The sequence below is a fragment of the Schistocerca gregaria genome, chromosome 2 (genome assembly GCF_023897955.1).
Source record: "Schistocerca gregaria isolate iqSchGreg1 chromosome 2, iqSchGreg1.2, whole genome shotgun sequence".
Taxonomy (NCBI): Eukaryota; Metazoa; Arthropoda; class Insecta; order Orthoptera; family Acrididae; genus Schistocerca; species Schistocerca gregaria.
In genome coordinates, this window is record NC_064921.1 from 221,167,175 (window position 1) to 221,179,752 (window position 12,578).

At 39.4% G+C, this 12,578-nt stretch overlaps 1 protein-coding gene across 3 annotated transcripts in view; it reads left to right on the plus strand.

Annotated features, from left to right (window-relative positions):
- The window catches only part of LOC126336721 (Ig-like and fibronectin type-III domain-containing protein 1), a 2,308,230-nt gene that overhangs the window by 1,198,654 nt on the left and 1,096,998 nt on the right, over positions 1-12,578 (plus strand). The gene's annotated exons all lie outside the window — the stretch shown is intronic.

The window sequence follows — 12,578 nt, forward strand, 5'->3', positions numbered from 1 at the left end:
TTCGCCCATGAAAACGAATGCCTTGCCTATATGCTTCCGATATGGTTGCAAAATCGATCGAGGGATGGCATTCACGTATCGTACAGCCGTTACAGAGGCTTCCATGACCACAAAGGGCGTACGCCGGCCCCACATAATGCCACCCCAACACAGCAGGAAACCTCCACCTTGCTGCACTCGCTGGAAGTTGTGTCTAAGGTGTTCCGTCTGACCGGGTTGCCTACAAACACGTGTCTGACGATTGTCTGGTTGAAGGCATTTGCGACACTCGTCGGTGAAGAGAATGTGATGCCAATTCTGAGCGGTCCATTCGGCATATTGTTGGGCCCATCCTTACCACGCTCCATGGTGTCTTGGTTGCGAAGATGGACCTCGCCATGGACGTCAAGAGTGAAGTTGTGTATCAAGCAGCCTGTTGTTCACAGTTTGAGTCGTAACACGATATCCTGTGGCTGCACGAGAAGAATTATCCAACATGGTGGCGTTGCTGTCAGGGTTCCTCCGACCCATAATCGGTAGGTAGCGGCCGTTCGCTGCAGTAATAGCCCTTGGACGGCCTGACCGAGGCATGTCATCGACAGTTCCTGTGTCTCTGTATCTCCCCCATGTCCGATCAACATCGCTTTGGTTCATTCCGAGATTCCTGGACTCTTCTCTTGTTGAGATCCCTTCCTGGCATGAAGTAACAATCCCGACGCGATAGAACAGCGGTATTGACTGTCTAGGCATGGTTGAACTACAGACAACACGAGCCATATACCTCCTTCCTGGTGGAATGACTGAAACTGATTGGCTGTCGGACGCCCTCCGTCTAATACTTGCTGCTCATGCTTGGGTGCATACATCATTGCACGGGTTTAGTGACATCTCTGTACAGTTAAAGGGACTGTGTCTGTGATACAATATCCTCAGTGAAAGTCCATCTTCAGCAGTTCTGGGAACCTGGGTGATCCCGAACTTTTTTATGTGTGTATTTTGTGTACGCAACCTGTTTCGGCATCTCATTAATTGCATCTCCAGGATCCTTTTACACTCCATGTAAAGAGAATCAGATACATCGATGCATTCATCGGAGCAGTCTATACCGGCATCCGTGATATTTTTGTGCAGTGTATACTTCAAAGTCTTGACCACAAATCTTCAAAGTAACACTCCAAAAATCTGCCCGGCCACTTACACATATCCACCATGGATCAACGGAGATTTTATATGTCTCCGCAGATACATATCAGACGAAATAGGCGGTGTGCTAAAAACTATTAACAGTCGCAATTGCAGTCACAATCCAAGATGGTTGCGGGAGGAGGGAGGGGGGAGGGTATTTTACGCCCACCTTATGAAAATATTTTAATATAGTCAGCTATTTTATGTATTAACATTTTGAATAGAATATTTGTTGCTTTCAATGAAGTCTTCTGCCAGATTTTACTAATGTTTTGAACTTTTCAGTTAAACTTAAACCAGAAATTTAAATTTTAGTGAATGTGGCTTTTCACAATGAAGGTCACATTCAAAATTGTCAGCTTCAGGGTGATAGGACCACACGTAGACATCTATCTCTCTTCAAAAATTATGTTGTCAATAACTGTTAACGAAATTTTGATTGTGCTAAAAGATATTTTTAGGTTCTGGACCCTCCTTAAACATCAGCACCTCTATAAAATGTATGTTGTTAATATCAGTCAACAACAATTGAATGGTCTCACAGAACAATGTTGTATATCACTTTTGGCCACTTGAGGACAGACATGTCCAACGTATATGGTCTGATAAAAATGCTCATATTTATAGAAAAACAACCAGTGTTACGAATTATGAAATGTAGAAGCGCAGGCTTCATAAATTGGCACACATTAATCCTATTGTGACAAAAACCCTTACTTTCCATAGACTAATGTTATATGTTACACAATGCTATAAAATGTTGTATATCAGTAATTATCATTTTTATAAATATTTTTATTGATAGTAGAATTTTATGGATTTTTAATAACACGGTAAAGAAATACGTTGTGAAACAGAGGTTTTTGTTTATCACAAACATCAACACAATGAACAGTCTCAAAAGATTTAAATGTAGTCAGTCTTAGATAAAAAGCTTGTAATTCGGTAGACTAAGGCAATGATACGTGAATCTCTCTATAGCATGGTTTTAAGTACCGGAACATAGAGACTAAATGTTCTTTTTTCTGGTGAAAGAGGAATCGTCTCCTTGTATAATGGTGCGAACTGTTATAGTGATACTGGAAACACACGACGTGGTTGGTGTGCTCTATTCTTCTTGAGGACACAGAACGATGCCAAGGTTGTAGGACATTGTGGCTTCTCCTTACAAAAGCTTCGTCTGGATCATCAGACATAAATTTTAATCATGTGACTTTGGTAATTTTTAGTTCAAGATCTCGTTTGATATGTTTGACTCTATCTGGAAAAATCGACAAAATCTACTTAGGACATTGCTTCGATGGGAAGTGACTTTTTGTCGAAAACATCTGCAACAATATTTTTCCATTCAGATGAAATCATCACATCTATTCTTTTTTCTTTATAGATAAGAGTGAAATCTCTGTCGGAGGGCAAAAAGCTGTCCGTCCTGATACAAGAAATATTTGGTCAGTCTGAGAAAAGTATCCTGTAGGAAGCAAGTGCCTGTATGCTTTCCATTTATTATTTTGGCCGACACTGAGGTCAGACCAAGCAGTAAGCTGAAGTTGTTTGCCACGCTCTAATGTCTTGTAAAAGTCCATTATACATTTAAACATGCAGGAAACAACTTTTTGACTGGCATTTATGCCACACGGTCGTTGTTGTCTCCCCTGTTCCAAGAGTCTTAATGTCCAAGTTCTAACAGGAGAGTTGCCGTAGCTGGTAGATACTAGAACGTTTTAATGTGGGACAAGACAAGACTTGCTGTAGATCTCTACACAAGAACATTATTTGTCTGCGCTATTGTAGAAGCGGTTTTCATCGTTACTCAAATGGTTCAAATGGCTCTGAGCACTACCGGACTTAACTTGTGAAGTCATCAGTCCCCTAGAACTTAGAAGTATTTAAACCTAACTAACCTAAGGACATCACACACATCCATGCCCGAGGCAGGAGTCGAACCTGCGACCGTAAAGGTCACGCGTTTTCAGACGGTAGCGCCTAGAACCGCTCGACCACCCCGGCCGGCTTCATCGTTGCCTAACCATCGTCAGTATTGCGATGATGAAGTTCGGCTCTAGCCATTTTCAGCAGCAATCATTTTAATTCATAGCTCAGCTCAGGAATGACAAGTGTCTGCTCTAGGAGGATCAAATTTGAGATGGTGCTCTGATCTGAAAAACCTTCATACAAGTGTTTGCTTGTTTTAACTTCCGAGTATTTTTCCCTAAACAGCCTATACATTGCACATAAGGTCAGTTCCGCGGATTGGTATTTAGGGTATATGTGTACACTCTGTAATGACTGATTTACGTTAAGTGAGATTGCATGTGGTTGTCCCGAATGTTTCCTATATGAATCGGTGGGAATCTGGACATCATTTTACCTTGCAGTACCTGCAGCCTTCGCAGTGTCACAGAGGAGTATCATAGAGTGTTTTCATGTAGATTTCTATATCTTTATTGTCAATTGTGATGAAATACCTGAAATGAATTTTCCTTCGAGATGATGTATCTGTATTGTTGGCTTGTCGATTTTCTGGTTCATTAACGTGTGTGCACTTGTAAAGTACCTGCGACTGTCCAGTGTCATGAACCCCATAGATCTCGTAAAAGAAGGCCATCATTTGTTTAATGGCGATTTTGGCTCAACCTTGTTTGAAACATCTTTTAGGTTTACATGCACTATCCTGAAATAATGAAAACCTCAATTATACCCTATAATACATATTAACGTATCACATTAGGCTAGTTTTTTGTCCGGTATTAGATTTACGCTGTCATGAGATTCATAAAAAATGGTTCAAATGGCTCGGAGCACTATGGGACTTAACATCTGAGGTCATCAGTCCCCTAGAACTTAGAACTATTTAAACCTAACTAACCTAAGGACATCACACACATCCAAGCCCGATACAGGATTCAAACCTGCGACCGTAGCGGTCTCGCGGTTTCAGGCTGTAGCGCCGCTTCATAACAATCGGGTTGTAAATATAATCTGTTACTCTTGTGACACAACGTAAATTTACCTCCATTGCATGTCAACCTCGCAAGATTTAACACGTTTACGGTAAAAGACATGTAGAGATCAAGGCATAGTTTTGAACGTGAAAATACGCTACACTCAGGTTTCAGTAGTGATACGAACATTCATGCCTACGAGTGATATACGACGTTTTATGCTTGTCGTATCTGAAGGTGATTTCCCATATACGAGTATGTTATCACTTTTTGCAGTTGTGTATGGTTTTTCAGCATTTCGCATTTCTTTCTCGCGTTGTTTGACCATTTATCTGGGTTGATTTTTTAGCTTTCTTTCCTTGTTTGTTGCATTTAAAGGACGAGGAGAAATACTCTTGCAACTGCGTCTTAAATCTTGTTAAGATATACAACGTTATTCCAGGGAGGTGTATTTTCCAAAGTTTTTGCAACAGTACACAGATGTAGCAGTCACGTTATGATAGCAGCAGTCGTTTCCAGAGGTAATGTTCAACATTACTATGTGTGTAGCTCTACTTGGCCAAAAGGTGATGACTACTTTGTTCCGGGGTACCATTCAATAAGGAAATTAGTTTTTTTTAATTTTTTTGGATGGGCATAAAGTTGGTAATACGCGTTACAGGAAATACATTGGTATTGCTAGGATTAACGTTCGTACTACAGCCTACTCTCCGTCAAAAATAACGTTTTGTCGTAATACCAATATTACACTGCCATAAATACGCACTACTTCCATCTTTTGCTTCGTTTAGAGGTCAGTTGGGAAGTGAATCCCCTGTAAGTATCAACTGTCTTTCGCTATTTCCAGTGTTGGACATCAGTCTCTGACTTCAATATCCGAATAATCGCATATATTTACTATACAAAATACTTAAACGTGATATGACGGAGCGGGTATGTTTCTCACATTTTCCTTGCATGTAGCATTCGTGATAAGAAATCGGATAGAAATGACACTGAAACGGCAAATAACAGTCGCCACATGTCACAAAAGCAAAAATTGAAAGTTGTTGAGGTTTCCACGTACGGAAGTTATATCGGATAGTCTTAAAAATTTGATTTTTTTGTCCCGTCTACCCTGATCTGATTAGACATTAACGTTTTCAGTGATGAATGTTGGGAGAGTGATAAGGAGGTTCGCTTAAGAAACAATTTAGGAATTCGCTTTCGGTAAGCCAGGGAAACCATGAGAATCCTGAGCAGAGTTTCTCCTCTCATGTGGTAAGAGTCTTACCCACAGGGACATTTCACTCTGTCGTATTCGCATTCGAGTATTGTATATGTGACATATTGGAAACATAGCGTTAAGATAGTTGTGCAAGAGGAATTGAAAAAAAGCACACTACTAGTCTGTAAGTACAAAAAGATGTTCATTTGGGCTGACGCCAGGAAAATTTGAGTGTCGTATAATCTGACAGTATTAGCTCTGGGGAAATAGTTACTCTCGTTCTCATACAAAATATCTAAAATAACATTAGGCCTCCACAAGGTGTATTCCAAAGTAAGACAGTTGTTATGACAGAACTATTAATCATGCTCATGTACCTCACGACAGTCAAATAGTTTCCACTGTAATTATAGTGGTATCAAAGCGAGCTTAAGAAAATGTTAGCTAGTTGCGACGTGTAGTCGTATTGTTACGTAATTTTTAACGAACCAGTACACAGATTAATGTCGTGGAAAAGAATTTCATTTTTTTTTCTGGGAAAAACTGAAAAGTTTGCCATTAACATGAAATATGTTGTGATAAATTAATGTAAAACAAACAAGAGTGCATTTGGAACTGAGGACCACAACAACAACAACAGCAACAGTTAGTCTTCCGCTTTATTTACTACATTGTATTTCTTTCCATTAGTAACGGTAGATAGTTCTCTTTGTTACTTATTTCTTCTCTTTATTATCCGTGTACGAAGGAGTTGTTATATTTTAGATATCTTGTAACATCTACGATCTGAACATTTTGCAGCTTCGTATGACATACTTAAAATCTTTACTTTCTCATTGTTATTTTCTTTTAGTCTGACAATTAAACTGAGTAATTGTGAACTGTACCTCAAACAAGCCCGTTTCTCTCACGGAGGAAATAAATGAATAAACAACAGGGCGTGTTCTCTTGATTTCCACGCGAGGAGTGGAAGCGCAGTGCATTTGTATTTGTTCCCAGAGCGTCCTGTTTCGTAATTACTGGGACATGGGTGAGGAGGTCAACCGACCAACTCATGAATGTTAAACGAATGTGCGGAAACAAGTGGTCTTGCGCCCCGAATAGTACAAGGGAAGCATGAGTATGCGAATGCTATTAACGAAGCGAAGTGGCCTCGCACGGAACTCTTGAATGTTCCTGAGCAGAGCCGGCGAGTTTTTTGTAACAAAAACTTTGCTCGGTGTTCTCAGTTACGATTTACACGGCTTTCACACATTCTACCCGTTATCATCGGAAACACAATTTTTTGGTCATGAAAAGGAAAGTATTGGTATTTAGTCGATGAATAACATTGGATAACTTCTTTGCCTTGTTAGATGAATTATCCTGAAACAGCTACCAGTCACGAAGCGGGTTGTGTATGTAAATCCATTTAACCCAACTTCTTTTTTTATATATATTGTCACTTCTGTTATCGGATTCATTATATTCAGTGGGCTCTGTAACATACGTGAAGATTTATAACGATTGTGTGCTACATTTTTGTCTTATTGACACATCGTACTACTGGAGGAAACAAAAATAAATGAAAAATTAGGAATGGAAACGAAAAATTATTTTGTTATTAAACTGAAATTGGCGGTACAAATATCCGCCGCCGTATCTGTCTATAAGTTGGCACCCTCCTTGAGGTAGTCCGTTCGAGTACTGTGGTGTACTTTCACCGTCAGATCGACCAGTGTAGGAGAGATGGCAACGTGAAGCTCCGGAGTACCAGACTTCGTACGACCGTCCTGGATTCATTTCCGACTCTCTCCAAGGTGTCTCATGAAGTGGGGGCCCGTGATACTATTGATGGTGATCAGTGCGTCAGATGGAGACGGTAAGCTCGGCCATACGCTGGAGACTATTCGAGAAGACTAGGTAGCTTTCACATTCCTAGATTTCCGGAAATCATTTGACAGATTGCCACGCTCTGGACTGTTAACTAAGTGGGAGCATTAGGAAGAATTTCTCAGGTATGTGAGTGAATCGAAGACTTCTTAAGTAATAGAACCCATTACGTAGTCCTGGATGGTGAGAGTTCATCACACACATGGGTATCGTCAGAAGCGCCCCAGGACCATTCTTGTTCTCTATACAGTGTCAGTATTCAGGAATATGATGGTCATTCGAAGCAAAACAATCGACATTGGCTCTAAAATACGTACGTTAAGAGCTATGAGCACTCCTTTATCTTTGATATTTTGAAACAAATCTCTTCTACTGTAAGCTCTTTGCTCTCCATATTTTAAGAGGAGGTAGTATGCACAAAAACAAAAAAAAATTGTCTAGTAAATATGGGCTCCAAAATGCACACGTTAAGAGCTATGGGTACTTGTTCAGTAGAAGAGATGTGTTTCAAAGCATCGAGGATGAACACGTGCTCATAGTCCTTAAGGTATGCATTTTAAAGCCCATGTGCAGTAGACAGCGAAAGGAACCCGTGGGTACTCTATTTTACTTATTTTATGTTTACCATTAGATATCCGTTTAATTTTTTGTCGGAAGAAATCCAAAACAATGTTCTGAAATAGTGTCTTGTTTCTCCACTAGGCAGTGCCACAAGTTCCTCCAAAAAATCGTAACACAACACACACACAACTTCTGGCAAAAATTCTATATCTACCTGCGTATTTTAACCTTTAGGCAGCTAACATATGTAACATGTAATCTTATGACCCATTGCCATGTAAAGTTTGCCCTCATACCATCACTCTTTCCACCCCCCCCCCCCCCCCCATCTCTCTCTCTCTCTCTCTCTCTCTCTCTCTCTCTCTCTCACACACACACACACACACACTTTCTCTCTCTCTTCTTCTCCTTCTGTCTCCAGCCTCTCACATCTGTCTACAAATCCCAATCAAATATTGTCACCTATGTATAATTTTACTGCTGTATCCAATATGATTATCGTACTTATAGTCATAACATTTCACCTGATTGTTATAAACAAGTATGAAGTTTAAGCCAATTAACATTTCACCTGATTGTATAAACGAGTACGAAGGTTAAGATGTTTTAAGTTGTCAAAATCGGATTTACATGCCACCTGAAGTACACACACATATATTAGACACCTCAAAACAAAATCCTTTAAATAATTATTCCGTAATAATGTTATTACGATGTATATTCTCAGTACTTTGCGATTATGTCTTCTGTTCTGCTATACGAACCTTGCACCCTGCATTTTCCAGACGCCATATTTATTTACAAATGTGACAGTATACATGTGATGACAGCGAAAGGAACCGGTGGCCATTGGAGGTTATTTTATTTATTTTATGTTTACCATTAGATATCAGTTTAACTTTTTGTCACAAAAAATCCAAAACCGTGTTCTGAAATAGAGTCTTGTTTTTCCACTAAGCAGTGCTACAAGTTCCTCCAAAAAATCGTAACACAACACACACACACACACACACACAAATGACATACTAACTATTTTAAATCCACCCGATGATGGAGGTTTAAAGCTTTGAAACTCGTCGTGGAAATACATAAAACGGTGACTGGTAACAGTAAACTTGTTGTTTCATTTAAATGCAAATAATATTTCGCAAGGTTAAAAATTACACACTGGACAAACACTGAACGATGTGTGGTTCTAGTTAAGTGCAAAACAAACAAACGAAAAACAAAGAGAAATCATCAGCTCCCACTTTCTTCCTCATACATTCTTTTATATTTCCTTCCCTAACAATGCTACCAATACTGTAGGTAAACCTATAATTTCCTACGTCATCTGTCTGCTGTACCAAACCTACAGAGCCGTAGTTTTGGCAGAGTGCAACTCTACTCCTCTCTCATGAGGAATGACAGGGCCTTCTCACAAACAACCAACATTCAAGTCCGATTTGTAACTGGGAAGCCGCTGCGTAATTATTTCCACCTATACAGAACTGGCTTAGCGCCTGTTGCTTCTCTCAAGTGGAATGTATAGTATGCTCAGAATATTTTTTTGTTCTTCCTTAATTGATTTTGTATGTTTTTATGCCCGTTTCTCATGTGTAAATGTACCCCCTATAAAAGGGTTAGTGACCTTTTACATGGCTGCCAGTCTTTGCACAGTTAAAGTGCTCCAACGAGTTTAATTTAATTTCATACAGTGAATTTAAAAAAAATAGAGAGACAAATCGGATAACTGGCCCCACAGTTATTAGCGCCAGTCATACACCAGGTATTCAATTCTCTCATCTCAAACAGATTTTAATGTATTTGGAATCGTATTTTAACGTGGTATCTATTTTGTCATCAGTAATGATTAATTTGGGTAGAAACCGTACAAAAATAATTTTATAAACTTAGTCTATGTTAAGCCTACTGAAAACTTAATGTATTAAAGATTCGTTTCTTTTTCTATGCAAGTCTAACAAAGCAGATTTGTCATGTTGACTGTTAAATAGCTTTCTTTGATTTAGTTCGCCACATACTAATTTTAATGTATTTAACTTCAGAAATGCTCCATTATGAAATATTTCCATAAAAACGTTGTCTTATTTCACCCAATTAGAGGCTGAAGTTCCAAAAACACAGCAACACAATTTTTTTTTTATTTCTAACCTAGAAGCAAAATACAAATTGTCAGAGATTTAGTTACTAAAACGCTTTAGTAAAGAAATATTTCGATAAAAAATTTCCTGCCCTATTTGACTCCCTTGAGGGCCGAATTTCCGAAAACAGTGGAACAGGTATTTTTTTTATTTATGACCGAGAAGGCAAATACAAATTTTCTTAGATTTAGCTTCAAAAACGCTTTTCCTTAATGAAATATTTTCACAGAAAGTTTGCTACCCTGTTTCACCCCCTTGCGCGTTGAATTTCAAATAACATTGAAAAACGTAGCTCTTTATTTCTAGCCGAGAAGTCAAATAGCAGTTTCATACATGTAGCTTTAAAAATGCTTTTGTACTTAAATCATGATTTATTTTGAAAATAAACTTTCACCCACTATTTTACCCCCTGAGTGGTAAAATTTGGAAAAATTCTGAAGCTTGTACTTTTCTATTTCGTTCGAGAAACCAGACACCAATATTCGTGTTCTGTTTCAAAACTGTCTTAAGACAAACATATTTTCAAAAACTTTTTTATTTAATATTTCACCCTCTTAGAGAAAGAATTTCGAGCAGTGCCTTAATAAACGATGACTTCTGTATGAAATCTACATCGTCTTCAAATGTCTGACAATCTATCATGCAGCCCGGAATGGGCGTCGAGCAACCAACACCTCTTCCCAGCAATGAAGACATGGGTCGCTACACAACGCTTTGATGCTGACGCTGAACTGCATGCCAGTATGAAGCAGTGATTTCAGTCACTGGCGGCTGATTCATACAGAGGCGGTACTGAAAAACTTGTGTCACGGTATTAACTAGAAAAATATGTGTACTTTAAAAGATATAAAGGCTGCTTCAGAATTCATGTTACACACTTGTAGCTGTTGTAGAGGGGACTTAGTACATCAAGTTTTACATAGGAACCTACGTGAGGGGCATCATCCAACGACGGTACAGGGCGTCACGGTTAGAGACGCCGGCACCTGTAAATGTATGTATACGTAGGGTGATTGCGTAGTGAAGTTACAAACGTTCAAGGATGATGGAGAAGGAAAAATGTATCAGTTTGAGATATGGTCCCTGTACCGGAAACGAACGAGTCGAAATTTACAAGCGAAAAGCGTTGTGATATCTCTGACAAATTCAGATGGTTCAAATGGCTCTGAGCACTAGGGAACATCTGAGGTCATCAGTCCCCTGGAACTTAGAACTACTTAAACCTAACTAACCTAAGGACGTCACACTCATCCATGCCCGAGGCGGTAGCACGGTTCCAGAAAGAAGCGCTTAGAACCTATGACAGTAGAATGCATGTACTGGTTGCTGCTAAGATAGTAGGACAGTCATTCAGAGGTGGTAGTACGACCCAAAATAAGAAAAAAATTAGTAAACATTGGGACTAAAACGCATACCTTAAGAGCTGTGAGCAATTGTTCAGTAAAGGCGATGTATTTCACACTATAGAAGATAAATAATTGCTCATAGCTGGACAGGTTACAAGTTTATTAGACTTTTTAAAATCTCCGTCTATACTACTACTTCTGAAAGTTGCATACCCTACATTCTTAGCAGCAACACTACCAGTACATGTATTCCACTGTCAGAAGTATCAGACTGATTTCCGCTTGAAACCTTCTACGCTTTCTTTTCCGATAAAGGGACCCTTACCTCCATTTGATACATTTATCAGTCCCCAGCATCCTAGAAAGTCTGTAACATCATCGTGGAATCACCCCATTCATACATACATTAACAGGTGCCGACGCCTATAACTTTGCCGCTCTGTAACGTCATTGCATGACCTTTCCGTACATGGGTTCCTATGTGAAACTTCGTCTATTAGGTCTCCTCTACAGCCCGTAAAATTGTGTAACAGGAATTGTGATATAACCTGTGTAGTAAAATTTGATTTTTACACGTTGTAATTCTGTAAGACACAGCAAAGGACTTGGAAGAGCAGTTGAACGGAATGGACAGTGTCTTGAAAGGAGGGTATAAGATGAACATCAACAAAAGCAAAACAAGGTTAACGGAATGTAGTCTAAGTCGAGTGATGATGAGGGAATTAGATTAGGAAATGAGACACTTAAAGTGGTAAAGGAGTTTTGCTATTTGGGGAGCAAAATATCTGATGATGGTCGAAGTAGAGAGGATATAAAGTGTAGACTGGCAATGGCAAGGAAAGCGTTTCTGAAGAAGAGAAATTTGTTAACATCGAGTACTGATTTAAGTGTCAGGAAGTCGTTTCTGAAAGTATGTGTATGGAGTGTCGCCATGTATGGAGGTGAAACATGGACGATAAATAGTTTATACAAGAAGAGAATAGAAGCTTTCGAAATGTGGTGCTACAAAGGAATGCTGAAGATTAGATGGGTAGATCACATAACTAATGAGGAGATATTGAATAGAATTGAGGAGGAGAGGAGTTTGTGGCACAACTTGACTATAAGAAGCGATCGGTTGGTAGGACATGTTCTGAGGCATCAAGGGATCACCAATTTAGTACTGGAGGGCAGCGTGGAGGGTAAAAATCGTAGAGGGAGACCAAGAGATGAATGCACTAAGCAGATTCAGAAGGATGTAGGCTGCAGTGGGTACAGGGAGATGAAGAACCTTGCACAGGATAGAGTAGCATGGAGAGCTGCATCAAACCAGTCTCAGGATTGAAGACCATAACAACAACAACAA